The sequence below is a fragment of the Somniosus microcephalus genome, chromosome 20 (assembly GCF_052327205.1).
Source record: "Somniosus microcephalus isolate GS21.2 chromosome 20, FLI_Smic_1.0, whole genome shotgun sequence".
Lineage (NCBI taxonomy): Eukaryota > Metazoa > Chordata > Chondrichthyes > Squaliformes > Somniosidae > Somniosus > Somniosus microcephalus.
Genome location: NC_141006.1, coordinates 28164729 through 28179275, shown reverse-complemented (window position 1 = coordinate 28179275; position 14547 = coordinate 28164729).

The window sequence follows — 14547 nt, the reverse complement described above, 5'->3', positions numbered from 1 at the left end:
ATTAGGTATGAGGACATCGTCATCTTCTATGGTTCCAGCCTTGCCCCTGGCCATGGCCTGAGCAATGGCTGTCCCAGTAATGGCCAGCACCATCTCCTCCATGGATGTTAGGAGATGCAGCTGGCCATTACTGGGACAGCCACCTTTTGTCCCCCACCTTTTAGCTCCTGCTGCCTCCCTGCTGTGTGCCAACTTGTCCTGCAAGAGAGAAGGAAGGGTGTCAGTGAGTGATGGTGTAACCTGTTTTGGTGATGTGGCTGTCATGGTTGAATAGCTGGCAGTGTGTGCAAGCTGTGAGAGTTGAGTGTGAAGCTTGCCGCAGTGCTAAGTGTGTGAGGGTGAGGTGAAGCTATGAATGTTAGGTATGAGTCATGATTGATAGAGATAGTTGGTAGGTGAGTGATGGGGTTGTGTTGCATTAAGCAGTGTCTTAGGCTAGTGTTGCAGTTGGTAGGATATGGCATTTGATAGAAACATAGAAACATAGAGGGTAGGAGCAGGAGTAGGCCATTCTGCCCCTCGAGCCTGTTCTGCCATTTAATGAGATCATGGCTGATCATCCAAATTCAGTACCCTGTCCCTGCTTTCTCCCCATATCCCTTGATCCCTTTAGCCTTAAGAAATATATCCAACTCCTTCTTGAATATATTTAATAAGTTGGCCTCAACTACCTTCTGTGGTAGAGAAGGTTCACCACTCTCTGGGTGAAGAAATTCCTCCTCATCTCAATCCTAAATGGCTTACCCCTTATCCTTAGACTGTGACCCCTGGTTCTGGACTCCCCCGCCATCAGGAACATCCTTCCTGCATCTAGGCTGTCTAGTCCTTTTAGAATTTTATAAGTTTCAATGAGATCCTCTCTCATTCTTCTAAACTCTAGCGAATCTAAGCCTAATCGACCCAATCTCTCTTCATACGTTATTCCTACCATCCCAGGTATCAGTCTGGTGAATCTTCGCTGCACTCCCTCCATGGCAAGAACATCCTTCCTCAGATAAGGCGACCGAAACTGCACACAATACTCAAGGTGTGGTCTCACCAAGAACCTGTACAACTGCAGCAAGGCATCCTTGCTCCTGTACTCGAATCCTCTCGCTATGTAGGCCAACATACCATTTGTCTTCTTAACCGCCTGCTGCACCTGCATGCTTACCTTCAGTGACTGGTGCACAAGGACACCCAGGTCTCATTGCACTTCCCCTTTTCCCAATCTATTGCCGTTCAGATAATAATCTGTCTCCCTGCTTTTGCCATCAAAGTGGATAATCTCACATTTATCCACATTATACTGCATCTGCTATGTATCTGCCCAATCACCCAACCTGCCCAAATCATACTGGAGTTTCTCGGCATCCTCCTCACAGCACACACGCCCACCCAGCTTTGTGTCGTCTGCAAACTTGGAGATATTACATCTACTTCCCTCGTCTAGATCATTAATACATATTGTGAATAGCTGGGGTCCTAGCACCAATCCCTGCAGTACCCCACTAGTAATTGCCTGCCACTCAGAAAAAGACACGTTTATTCCAACTCTTTGCTTCCTGTCTGCCAACCAGTTCTCTATCCAAGTCAGTACCTTACCCCCAATCCCATGTGCTTTAATTTTGCACACCAATCTCTTATGCGGGACCTTATCGAAAGCCTTCTGAAAGTCCAAATACACCACATCCACTGATTCTCCCTTATCTATTCTATCAGTTACATCCTCAAAAGATTAGTCAGGCATGATTTACCTTTTGTAAATCCATGTTGACTTTGTCCAATCCTGTCACTGTTTTCCAAGTGATCTGCTATTACATCTTTTATAATGGACTCCAGCATTTTCCCCACTACCGATGTCAGGCTTATAATTCCCCGTTTTCTCTCTACCACCTTTTTTAAACAGTGGGGTTACATTAGCTACCCTCCAATCCATGGGAACTATTCCAGAGTTTATAGAATTTTGGAAGATGACCAGCAATGCATCTGTTATTTCTAGGACCACTTCCTTAAGTACCCTAGGATGTGAATGAATTCACTGACCTTGAGCACTCATTTGAGGTCATTGAACTTCTTGTGGCACTGCTTCCAGGTCCTCAGGGCTTGACTCATGGCTTTGACCACCACAGCTATCTGTTCTCACTGCCTTCAGAGCATGTATCTGGAGGGGCTCCTGGCCCCCTGTAGATACAGCACATCTCTCCTCCTTGCCACCTCCTCCACCAATGCCTCCAGTACAGTGTAGGAAAACCTTGGAGCTCGCTCTCTCCCAAGTTGTGCCATTATTAATTGTTTCCCAGGTCAGAATCTGTTGTAGAATGACTTCCAGCACCTGCTTGTAGGGGTTTTGCACAGGCGTGTTCAGGTCAGTCAGCTTTGCCTCTGACTACCTTCCTTGAGCGGTTTGAATCGCTCGCCCCCTGGGTTCTGGACACCGGACTTAGATATAGGCAGCGATACAGAGAAGACTCGAGTAGACAGGTGGGTGGATGCAAACAAAACCAAGATTTTTATTGAAGAGGAAAACTCGATACAATCTTATGGAAAATTATTAGTGTGTGGCGTACTGATCACAGAAAGGACACAATCCGCTTTCCGGTCCGTAGACTATAAATCAGGCGTCATGCCTTTAAGAAGGATCACACCTTTAAGAAACACGATCTGCAACATAGTTAAGCCCAGAGCGGGGGAGGAGCAGTCGAAGCTGTGGACTGATGAAAGGCAGTCGGACTTGGTGTAGTCTCTGCCGCCATTTTTGTGTTCAACATGTAGTCTCAACAATTAAACCTTTTCTGTTCAACCTCTCCGAGTTCAGTATTTTTTGTCAGGAGTACGTAGACTCCTACATTGGTGACCCTGATGCTCAGGACGACTCCTAAGCGTAACCATGGCTGACACAAAAGCAGTTTCTGTGAAGCTGCCAGAGTTCTGGGAGAACCTAGCCACCGCCAGGTTCCTTCAAGCCGAATCGCAATTCCGACTCCGCGGCATCACCGCCGACGCAACGATGTACGACTACCTCCTCGCCTCCCTGGGCAGCTCCACAATCACGAAAGTCTGGACAACACTACAAAACCCTTCGGAGGAAGGCAAGTATGCACATCTCAAGGCCGCGCTCCTTAAAAAATTCACAGCCTCCCAATTCGTGCGCAACTGCCACCTCCTCGACCTCCCAGGCCTCGGTGACTCCACGCCGTCAGACTTGCTCTCACACATGCTTGCTCTGACCGATGAGAAACCGCCCGGCTCCCTCTTCCGCACGCTCTTTATCCGCCAACTACCTCCCAGCATCCGCCCAGCGATCGTGGCGTCCAGCCTCACGGACCTCGAGGCCCTGGCCGACGAAACCGATAAGCTCCTGTCCGCCGGCTCCAACCACGCCGTCACCCCCGACCTGGCCTCCGCAGCATCGGCACGCGCTCCACCCTCTATCGCGCGGCCACACAGCTCGGCCATGAGGCCCCCCAGGCCCCCACGTCCCCCAAGCCCTCCGACCCAGGGCTACTGCTACTTCCATACCCGGTTCGGCACACGGGCACGCCGCTGCAGCCATCCCTGCACGTTTCCAACCGCCCCCACACCGGCCTACACGATGGCCATGGGGCAAGCAGGCGCGCTGCTGTACGTTACGGACAGACCCTCCGGACGCCGTTTCCTATGCGACACGGGTGCGCAGCACAGCATCATCCCCGCGTCCGCTCTCGAGATCCAGCGAGGCGGCCACGGCCCTGTGCTGGCTGCCGTCAACGGCACCGACATCCGGACGTACAGCACCCGCACCGTCACCATCGACCTCGCAGGCCGCCGCTACCACTGGGAGTTCATCACCGCCAAGGTGCTCTCCCCGCTCCTCGGTGCAGATTTCCTGTGCGCCCACGGCCTGTTGGTCGACATGCCTCGGCGCCGCCTCGTGGACATGAACACCATGTCACCTATCCCGGGCGCCATGGCCCCCCCCCAACCCACTGAAATGGTGTGGCAGTGCCGCGCCCGCTCAATGGACGACTACTCAGCACTCCTGGCTGAGTTCCCAGCCCTCACCAACCCGACCTTCTCCGCGAAAGTTGCTAAGCACGGGGTAGAACACTTCATCCCCACCACAGGCCCACCGGTGTATGCCCACGCCCGCAGGCTGGACCCGGCCAAGCTGGAGATCGCGCGGGCCAAGTTCGCCACAATGGAACAGCTCGGCATCATCCGCCGCTCCAACAGCCCCTGGGCCTCCCCACTCCACATCATCACCAAACCCGATGGGGGATAGTGCCCCTGCGGGGACTACCGGCGCCTAAACGACGCCACCACGCCAGATCGGTACCCCATACCGCACATTCAAGACATCTCGGCTAGACTGGCCGGCCGCTCAGCCTTCTCCAAAGTCGACCTGGTGCGCGGTTACCATCAGGTGCCAGTCCACCCCACGGACGTTCCCAAGACGGCCATAATCATCCCTTTTGGGCTATTCGAGTTCCTCCAAATGCCCTTCAGCCTCAAAAACGCGGCCCAGGCCTTCCAGCGGCTCATGGACTCGGTCCTCCGGGACCTGAAGTTCCTCTTTGTCTACCTGGATGACATCCTGGTAGCTAGTTCCTCCAAGCAGGAACACATCGAGCACCTCCGCACCCTGTTCCAGTGGCTCAGTGAGCACGGGCTCATCATCAGCCCAGCCAAGTGCCAATTCGGCCTCAGCAGGATCGAATTCCTCGGCCACCACATCACGCAGGACGGAGCCATTCCCCTGCTCGCCAATGTGCAATCCTTCCAGCAGTTCCCCCGGCCTACCACCATCAAAGGCCTCCAGGAGTTCTTGGGGATGATCAACTTTTACAACCGCTTCATTCCCGGAGCGGCCTCCCTCATGCGGCCCCTATACGAAGCCCTTCGGGGTAAGAAAGACAGAATGCCGATCGAGTGGTCGGCGGACATGTTGACCGCTTTCGACTCGACCAAAAAGGCGCTCGCCGCCGCCACCATGCTCGCTCCCCCACAGCCCAACGCCAGGGTGGCCCTCACCACGGACGCCTCCGACCACGCGGTCGGCGCCGTGTACGAACAGTGGGTCGACGGGGCCTGGCAACCGCTGGCCTTTTTCAGCCGCCAACTGCGCCCCCCGGAGGCCAAATACAGCGCCTTTGACCACGAGCTCCTCGCACTGTACCTGGCAGTCCGCCATTTTAGATTTCTTCTGGAGTGCCGCCCCTTCACTGCGTTTGTCGACCACAAACCCCTGACATTTGTGATGGCAAAATCTGTGGACCCGTGGTCAGCCAGGCAACAACGCCAGCTCGCCGCAGTATCCGAATTCACCACGGACATCTGGCACGTCTCCGGTCGAGACAACGTGGTGGCCGACTGCCTATCCTGCCCCACCGTCCACAGCGCCCACCTGGCAGTGGACGATGCTCAACTGGCAGCGGAGCAACGCACCGACCCCGATCTGCTCTCTTTGCCCACAACCCTCCCAGGGCTGCGACTGACCGACGTCGCCTGTGGCCCGTCCGCCGTCACAGTCAAATGCGACACCTCCTTGGCGCAACCCCGCCCCGTAGTCCCGGCGTCCTGGCGAAAACGGGTGTTCGACATCGTCCACGGTTTCTCACACCCCGGCACCCGCGCGTCCATTAGACTGGTGGCCAACCGATTTGTCTGGCGCGGCCTGCGCAAAGATGTGCGCGTCTGGTCCAGATCCTGCATAGCTTGCCAGCGTGCCAAAATCCACCAGCACGTCAAAGCCCCACTCGAGGAGTTCACCATGCCAGAAAGAAGGTTTGACCACGTCCACATCGACCTCGTCGGCCCCCTGCCGCCATCACAAGGTCACACGCACCTGCTGACAATCGTGGACCGTACCACCTGCTGGCCCGAGGCCATTCCACTGACGTCCACCACCACCGCCGACATCGCGAGGGCGTTCATCGGTATCTGGGTCGCTCGGTTCGGCGTCCCCTCCGACATGACGTCGGATAGAGGCCCGCAGTTCACCTCTGATCTGTGGGCCGCCATCGCCCGAAACCTCGGGGTGCCCGTTCACCACACCACGGCTTACCACCCCCAAGCCAACGGGCTGTGCGAGCGATTCCACAGGTCCATGAAGGCGTCACTCCGCGCCAGCCTCAAGGACGAGGCTTGGATCGACCGCCTCCCGTGGGTGCAACTTGGCCTACGCTCCGTGGTCAAGGAAGACCTGCAAGCCTCGGCGGCGGAACTCGTGTACGGCCAGCTGCTGCGCGTACCCGGAGAGTTCCTGCCCACCGCCACGACCCCCTGGTCAGCTGACCAGCAACGCCACGCTTTCGCCAACCGAGCACAACAGTTCGCTCTGGTACCCACCGGCCGGCACGGCGAACCAGCAACCCGCGTACCACCTAGCCTGCACATGGCCAAATTTGTTTTCGTGTGCCATGACGCCCACCGAGGACCTCTACGGCCCCATACGATGGACCCTACAAGGTACTCCAGACGGGGAACAAGTTCTTCCTCCTCGAAGTGGGCGGCAGAACTGACAAGGTGTCGGTCGATCGGCTCAAGCTGGCGCACCTAGAGCCCGACGAACCCATTCAAGCGGGCCAACCCCCAGAGCGGGGCAGACCGCCTAAGAGCCCGACGCGTCCGACCGCCCCGCTCCCGACACCAACCACCAAGAGCCGTTCTGGCCGTGCCATCAAGCCGCCACGCCGGTTCGTACACTCCCTACTAGCGGATTCTGTGGGGAGCTGTGTGGCGTACCGATCACAGAAAGGACACAATCCGCTTTTCGGTCAGTAGACTATAAATCAGGCGTCATGCCTTTCAGAAGGATCACACCTTTAAGAAACTCGATCTGCAACATAGTTAAGCCCAGAGCGGGAGAGGAGCAGTCGAAGCTGTGGACTGATGAAAGGCAGTCGGACTTGGTGTAGTCTCTGACGCCATTTTTGTGTTCAACATGCAGTCTCAATGATTAAACTTTTTCTGTTGAACCTCTCCGAGTTCAGTACTTTTTGTTAGGAGTACGTAGACTCCTACAAGTGTACACTTCTAGAAGCAAAAATTACAAGAGAGTCATAATAATACTTATACTTATACAGGGAATGGGGAACACACGGCACATCGAGGGAAAACAATTACCTTAACAATCCCCTTATCCTTATCCCACCCCCTATACCTAACTAGGTTAATCTATGAGGGGTCAGAATTCATGCTCACCAATCAAAAGGGTTTGTTAGACTCAAAACAGCGGTTGGGTTCAGGGTTCGCTCTTGGTGCTCTCTGGAGCCTGCCGTCGTCACGTGGGCTCCGGGTGCTGCAAGGGCATTGTCCAGGTTCGAGTACCCCAAAGTTACAGTCTCTGCTTGGGTACTTTACCATGCAGGGACGGTACTTCGCCGACAGCTTGAGTTTGCATGAAGATAGTTGCAGGTCGGCTGACGCTGAAGGCCCGATGATTCGAAGCCTACCCTCAGTTAGCCTTCCCCGGGTGGTCTTCCCTCCTCCTCCCCTCGTCGCGTCCCGCTTCGCCTGGCCTGAATTGCACGTGTTCGCCCGACCCGGTGTCGGGCGAGTCCAGATAGAGTGGGAGAGGGCACGGGCAAAGGCCAGGGGGTAAGCGCGGGACGGGGGAAGAGCGGCAGCCACGAGGGCGAGGGGCCGAAGAGCCGGGGGAGCGGCAGTACCGACAGCAGCAGAGCAGCAGAAGAGCAGAGCAGGAGTTCCTTCTTCTTTCCGATTGCTACCTGGGGCCCTTCAATTATACCTTCGTCGAAAAACCCTTATCTGCGCACCAAATCAGGTTCGTTCTTTGTTTTAATTTTGGCTGGCTAGTTAAAAAAATGGTAGCAATCTATACTGACGGTTTTTAGATGGCCGGTAATTGCATCTACCGGCCCGATAATTGACTCGTATTGTCCTGAAGGTCCTTGATGGACTTGTCCAGACTCGATGGATGTGCTTAATCAGTTTCTGATTATGTATGCAGACTGTTTGATGGCTTTAACTGTAGGCCTCATTGAATTTAGATCTGCCTCCAATTCGGCCTAATACATAATTCACAGTTCTGTCTGGGTCCCAAAACACAAAGTTCTTTTCACAGGAAACCTGCGGCCTTAGTTTCGATTTCCCCCAAACTGTCTGTGCTGCAGAATCCATTTTGGAGACCCGTAGGCTTTCTGCCATGAGGCACGGATGCCATCTTGGGTACCATTTTTAATTTCAAAATGTCCTCGCAGGGTCGCTTTTATCGATAATAACCTTCGGGGAGATGCACAAATTTTGCAAATCTTACATTCCCCCCCTGTGATACTAAAACTTGCTTGAAGTATCATACTTTTCAAGGTGAGCAAAATTTTTCTGACCCTCCATAGTCAGCCTTCCCCTTTAATTATCTATCTGATACACCCACGACACATGCACTTCCCATTTTGAGTGTACATCAGCATACAAAGAGTAAAATTACAGGCTTTACACACACATCCAAGCATGGAGGGGTCCTACACCCTTGCACCACTTGGTATACATATCTTTATTAAACTGCGTCGCAAAAGAAAACAACAACAACAAAAAAACCTTTAATTGAAAATAACAAACACAAAGAAACAACAATTCTTCAATCGAAAACAGGGAGAAACTTAAACCGGCGTATCTTCCTCCACATTTACATAATGTTCTTTCCAAAAACTCTGGTTTCGGAATTCTGACCACCGACCTTTTCCCTTACACTGAATGCAAATTAAATACAGCACTATTCCTAACTGGCAAACCATGAGAATGTGAGAAGCCAGCCTGATCCACGAAGGGACCTCTATATTATTGAAAAGGTTCCAACAGGGTGGAGTCACAATATCCAATATCTTAGTCCCCATCTCTACTGTTTTCTGCTTGAGAGTGTAGAAATGTTCCTGTGAAACTATAACTGCTTTTAGAATTTTAGTCAAATGTTCAGGGAGAGGGGGAATTTCATAGCCAAAGTGCGCTACATACTTCTGCAAGTTCGTAAAATTCTCCTTCACAGTGAGGTGAACAGTGGAGAGTTCAGGGATGGGGACAATTCACTCCTGGGCCACTCGAACATCTGCCTTGGGTTTAAAACAGAAACGGCTGTCACTAACCGGGCACCAGCTGTGCTGTCCATGCTGGTAGTGGGATGCGCCAATGGCGACACAATATGTCCCACCCCCTATATATGCTACCTGCAGTGGAACATGGCCGTGTGCCATTGCCTCCATGGTACAATTTATAGGCTTCGCGTCAGCAGCTCTGCACCCACACTGCGGTCTTGAGAAGGCATTCAAGTGCTGGGGACACAGGATTATGTGTGCTCCCCGGCTCCGGCACCCTGAGAGGTCAGTACCTGTCATAGCATGCTCCCACTTAATGACCTAAGGTGGGACCGCTGTGAACCGAATGTGTGCACCCCCCTGAATGACTCCAATGTTCTCAACCCTGTATACCGGGGCGGGTCGGGCTGTCCTACCCATGACCGGCATCCTAACTACTATTCCCATGATTGTGTGGTTGGACCGCCCACAATCCATGGGGACTGGATAGGCTTCAGAGGCTAGCCGGAGTTGGCACGGGCTCAATGTGTTCTCAAAAGGGTGGAGGGCTGCGAGGTGCTTGTTCCAATCCAGGAGGGGACCAAACCTTGTTTTAATTCCTCCAGATTACTGCGGCCCTCGCCCAGTAACCACGCCCCATATAACACACACACCTCATTCTGCGCAGCTTGGTCAGAAGCATTTCTGTCCTCCCTTATGAGAGCATTTACCGTCTTTGCGTGCTTTTCCAACTCGGCTATGATCTCTTTTAAATGGACCGTCATGGCCTGGTCCTCATGCAGCTCCGAGCCCACTACCTTGTTCTCATCCAGTAATATCACTTTTAACTGTGTTTTTAAACCGTTTATCTGGGTCTGTATGTCATCCAAGCTGTTGATGACAGAGGACCCAGTGTTAAACGCAGTAAAAACATAATTCCATACACCCCTTCTTTGTCTCCCTGGGTTACCCAAAATTCCCGGCGTATGGTGTAGAGTTCGGTCTTGTCCACGTGGGCAAAATCGAACTCGTAAAATTTCTTGAACATGTCTTTTAATGGGGCCTGGTATAACTGCTCTGTTTCTTTGGGGCACCACTCCGGTAAGTGTATCTCCGTGAGATTTAAAAACACGGAGGCTACCGTGTAGTGTACCCCCTGGTACAGCATCTGATCGGTGGGGACTAGTACCAATCCATTCCCTGGTCCCTTGGTGGTGGTGGGGCAATCTTCCCTGGATAACCTCGCCGCCTGCGCCGTGGGCGGGGGCTTACGGGGGCGGGTTACCAGCTCAGTGGCATTGACTGGGATCTGGGAATACAGGACCGCACACACCTTCCAGCTGGCATCCCACCTTATCCCCTTCCTGGTGTCGTGCCACTGCCGGTGGAACATAATGGATATGCCTGCGGGGCAGACCTCCTCTGACCCCCACATACAGATATAAATCCCTTGGTCTGGTTCCCACCACTTGTCCCAGCATACACTCAGTCCTCCATGAGTCCCGGTAATTGTCCGATGGGTGTTATTACCCAAACGCTCCCATTCGACTTCGGGGTTCCTCATGTCCTTGCTCAACTTTCTGAGCCACCACCATCTGTCCAGTGGAATGTGTCCTTTGCATGTTAAACATATTCGCTTTCCAACGGTCACGCTGACCCTCGTGGTAACGACTCGTACCCTGGGGTACAGGAGGGAGGCTACCCCGTACGTGAATCCGGTTTGGCTGGAGTACTGGGATGAATTGGACCCCAACCATCCTGGCCACCTTCCCTCGTGGAAGTAGACGGCGGTCTCCTCCGCATCCCGTTCGCCGCTCCCATCGATCGCTAGGGGCGCCTTGTCTCCCGAACACCCATAGATGTGGGAGTCTTGGATGTCGCCCCTCCTCTCCTTACTCATCCTGATTAGGGCGAATAGGACCACGATCCAGTCCATCCCGAACATCTTTCTGTAAAAAGATGTAAAAAAACATGCAGCCAGGTCCCCAAGAGATTCTCTGGCTTGGTGAGGCATGGTCGGGTCCCGCGACCTCAACCCAAAGATACACTCTTAACAGACTGCTTAACTTAAAACTACCCATCACCCTATCTAACTTAAATTACAAACACCCAAACTTAAGCTAAACAATTACACCTTACTCAAACTTAAACCAACTATATATATCCGCCGCCCATCTCTGGGCGGCCAGGCTAATCCCTGGTCGGACTGCGTCTCGCCGCTACCCCCGGCGTGACTGCACCGTCCGTCATGGTTGGTCCCTCGCAGCCCGAGGCTGCTGGCTGAGGAACTCTGTCCTTGGACCTCTCCCTGGCTCGAGGGGCGCCCTTGGGAACTGGAGGGCTGGTGACCATTGCTTTCTCGGCTGGGGCGTCCGCGGGGACTTTCTGGGGGCTCTGGCGGGTGGGGCTTTCTTGGCCGCTGGGCCTTTTACCTGAACCGCTGCTCCCTCAGGCTTGACCCCTCCCGAACCTGGGCTGGGGGCAGGTAACTCTTCGCAGCCTGCTGCTGCGAGCTGAGAGTCTCCGCCCCCAGGTCCCATGGCTGGGTCCGGGGCGGGGTTTTTGACCTCAGGTCCCTCCCTCTTTACACCTGGGTTAGGGGCGGGGTTTTCACCCTCAAGTCCCTCCCTCTCGTCTGGATCCCAGAAGAGTGGGGGCGTGTCCCAATCGATGGGTTGGATGGCCCCTCCCTTCAAGCAAGCCACAGCGCCTTCCTGTGCAGTCTGTGAACCTGCTCGTGCTGCGGGCTGAGGATCTTTATCCTCAGACCTTACCCCAACTGGCTGTTTTCCCCTTTCAGGCTGAAACAGTTTCCACTGGTTGATGTAACCAGCGGCCTGTTTTAAAACTTGTGTGGAGGGCTCGCCCGCTGCCCCGAGCGGACCTTCCAGGGGCTGTCTTTTCTCTTTCCTCACCGGGACGGTCATACAGACGGGATCTTGGATCCGGACCCGCTTTGTGTCCGGGGCCAAAACTACCCCCGTGTGCCTCCCTTGTCCTGGACCGCGGCTTCTGGGCCAGCCCGATAGGGGTCCCAGGATTCTCCTTCCCCAGCCCTATCTATGGCCCTTTCTCCAGCGCGCACGGTCAGACTGAGGAATTTCACCTCCGGCTGGCCGATCTGCGCCTTCTTGGGATTCATTTTGAAACCCTTCTGTTCTAACAGCTCCAGCAGTTCGGCCAATAGTGGGCCATGCTCCTCTTTCGAATCAGTGAACAGGAACAGGTCATCCACATATTGTACCAACTGTCCGGGCTGACTAAAGTCCTTCAAACTGTCTGCCATGCACTGATGGAAGATGCTGGGGCTATTATGGAAGCCCTGAGGCAAACAGTTCCACGTGTACTGTTGCCCTTTGAACGTAAAGGCAAACTTGTACTGATCCTCCCTCCTTACAGGGATGGACCAAAACCCATTGGAAATATCCAGCACCGTGAAAGTTGTCGCGGATGCTGGGATCCTTCCTATCAGGTCGGCAACTGCTGCCACTGTGGGTGCACAGGCTGGGATGTTACTATTGAGCACCCGATAGTCCACCGTGGCCCTCCAGGAATTGTCCGGTTTTCTAACCGGCCACAACGGAGTAAATGTTGGTCCCTTAGAGGATGAGACCGGGGAATTAATGGTGGGAAAAATGGAGATGGCAGAAATACTGAATGAATATTTTGTATCAGTCTTTACAGTAGAGGACACTAAGAATATCCCAACACTGGACAAACAGGGGGCTATAGCGGGGGAGGAGCTAAACACGATCAAAATCACTAAGGAAGTGGTACTCGGTAAAATAATGGGACTCAAGGCGGATAAATCACCTGGACCTGATGGCTTACATCCTAGGGTCTTGAGGGAAGTGGCGGTCGGGATTATGGATGCATTGGTAATAATTTTCCAAAACTCCCTGGACTCAGCAAAGGTCCCGGCAGACTGGAAAACTGCTAATGTAACACCCTTATTTAAAAAGGGCAGTAGACAGAAGGCTGGAAACTATAGATCGGTTAGCCTAACATCTGTGGAAGGTAAAATTTTGGAGTCCATTATTAAGGAGACAGTAACAGGACATTTGGATAATCATAATTTAATAGGACAAAGTCAACATGGTTTTATGAAGGGGAAGTCATGTTTGACAAATTTGCTGGAGTTCTTTCAGGAAGTAACATATAGGGTGGATAAAGGGGAACCAGTGGACGTAGTGTATTTAGACTTCCAAAAGGCATTTGACAAGGTGCCACACAAAAGATTATTGCTTAAGATAAAAAATCACGGGATTGAGGGTAATATTCTGGCATGGATAGAGGATTGGCTATCTAAAAGAAGGCAGAGAGTTGGGATAAATGGTTCATTCTCAGACTGGCAATCAGTAACTAGTGGTGTTCTGCAGGGGTCAGTGCTGGGTCCCCAACTCTTTACAATCTATATTAACGATTTGGAGGAGGAGACCGAGTGTTACATATCAAAGTTTGCAGATGATACTAAGATGGGGGGGAAAGTAGTGAGTGAGGAGAACACAAAAAACCTGCAAGGGGACATAGACAGGCTAAGTAAGTGGGCAGAGATTTGGCAGATGGAATACAATACTGGAAACTTGAAAGTACTGAAGTACAAACGGATCTGGGGGTCCTGGTGCACGAAACTCAAAAGGTTAGTATGCAGGTGCAGCAAGTGATTAAGAAGGCCAATGGAATGTTGGCTTTCATTGCTAGGGGGATAGAATATAAAAATAGGGAGGTATTGCTTCAGTTGTACAAGGTATTGGTGAGACCGCACCTGGAATACTGCATACAGTTTTGGTGTCCATACTTAAGTAAAGACATACTTGCGCTCGAGTCAGTACAAAGAAGGTTCACTCGGTTAATCCCAGGGATGAGGGGATGGACATATGAGGAGTGGTTGAGTAGATTGGGACTCTACTCATTGGAGTTCAGAAGAATGAGAGGCGATCTTATTGAAACATATAAGATTGTGAAGGGGTTGGATCGGATGGATGCGGGAGGATGTTCCCGATGATGGGTGAAACTAGAACTAGGGGGCATAGTCTTAGAATAAGGGGCTGTTCTTTCAAAACTGAGATGAGGAGGAACTACTTCACTCAGAGGGTGGTAGGTCCATGGAATATGCTGCCCCAAAAAGCTGTAGAAGCTACATCATTACATAAATTTAAAACAGAAATAGACAGTTTCCTAGAAGTAAAGGGAATTAAGGGTTACGGGGAGCGGGCAGGAATTTGGACATGAGTCTAGGTTCGGATCGGTCATGGCCCTGTGGGTAGCGGAGCGGGCCCAGGGGCCGTGTAGCCTGATCCTGCTCCTATTTCGTGTGTCTAATTCTGTTAGATTCAGGAAATGGTTCTGTGATAGTAGATTGGCGGTTAGGATCAGATCAGCCATGATCTTATTGAATGGCGGAGCAGGCTCGAGGGGCCGATTGGCCTACTCCTGCTCCTATTTCTTATGTTCTTATGTTCTTATGAGAGTTCACATGGGTGGCTATCGGCCTCAGAACTCCCTGCTGTACTAACGAGGGCATGGCTGCTTCCATGTCCGGCTCTGCTTCCCTGGG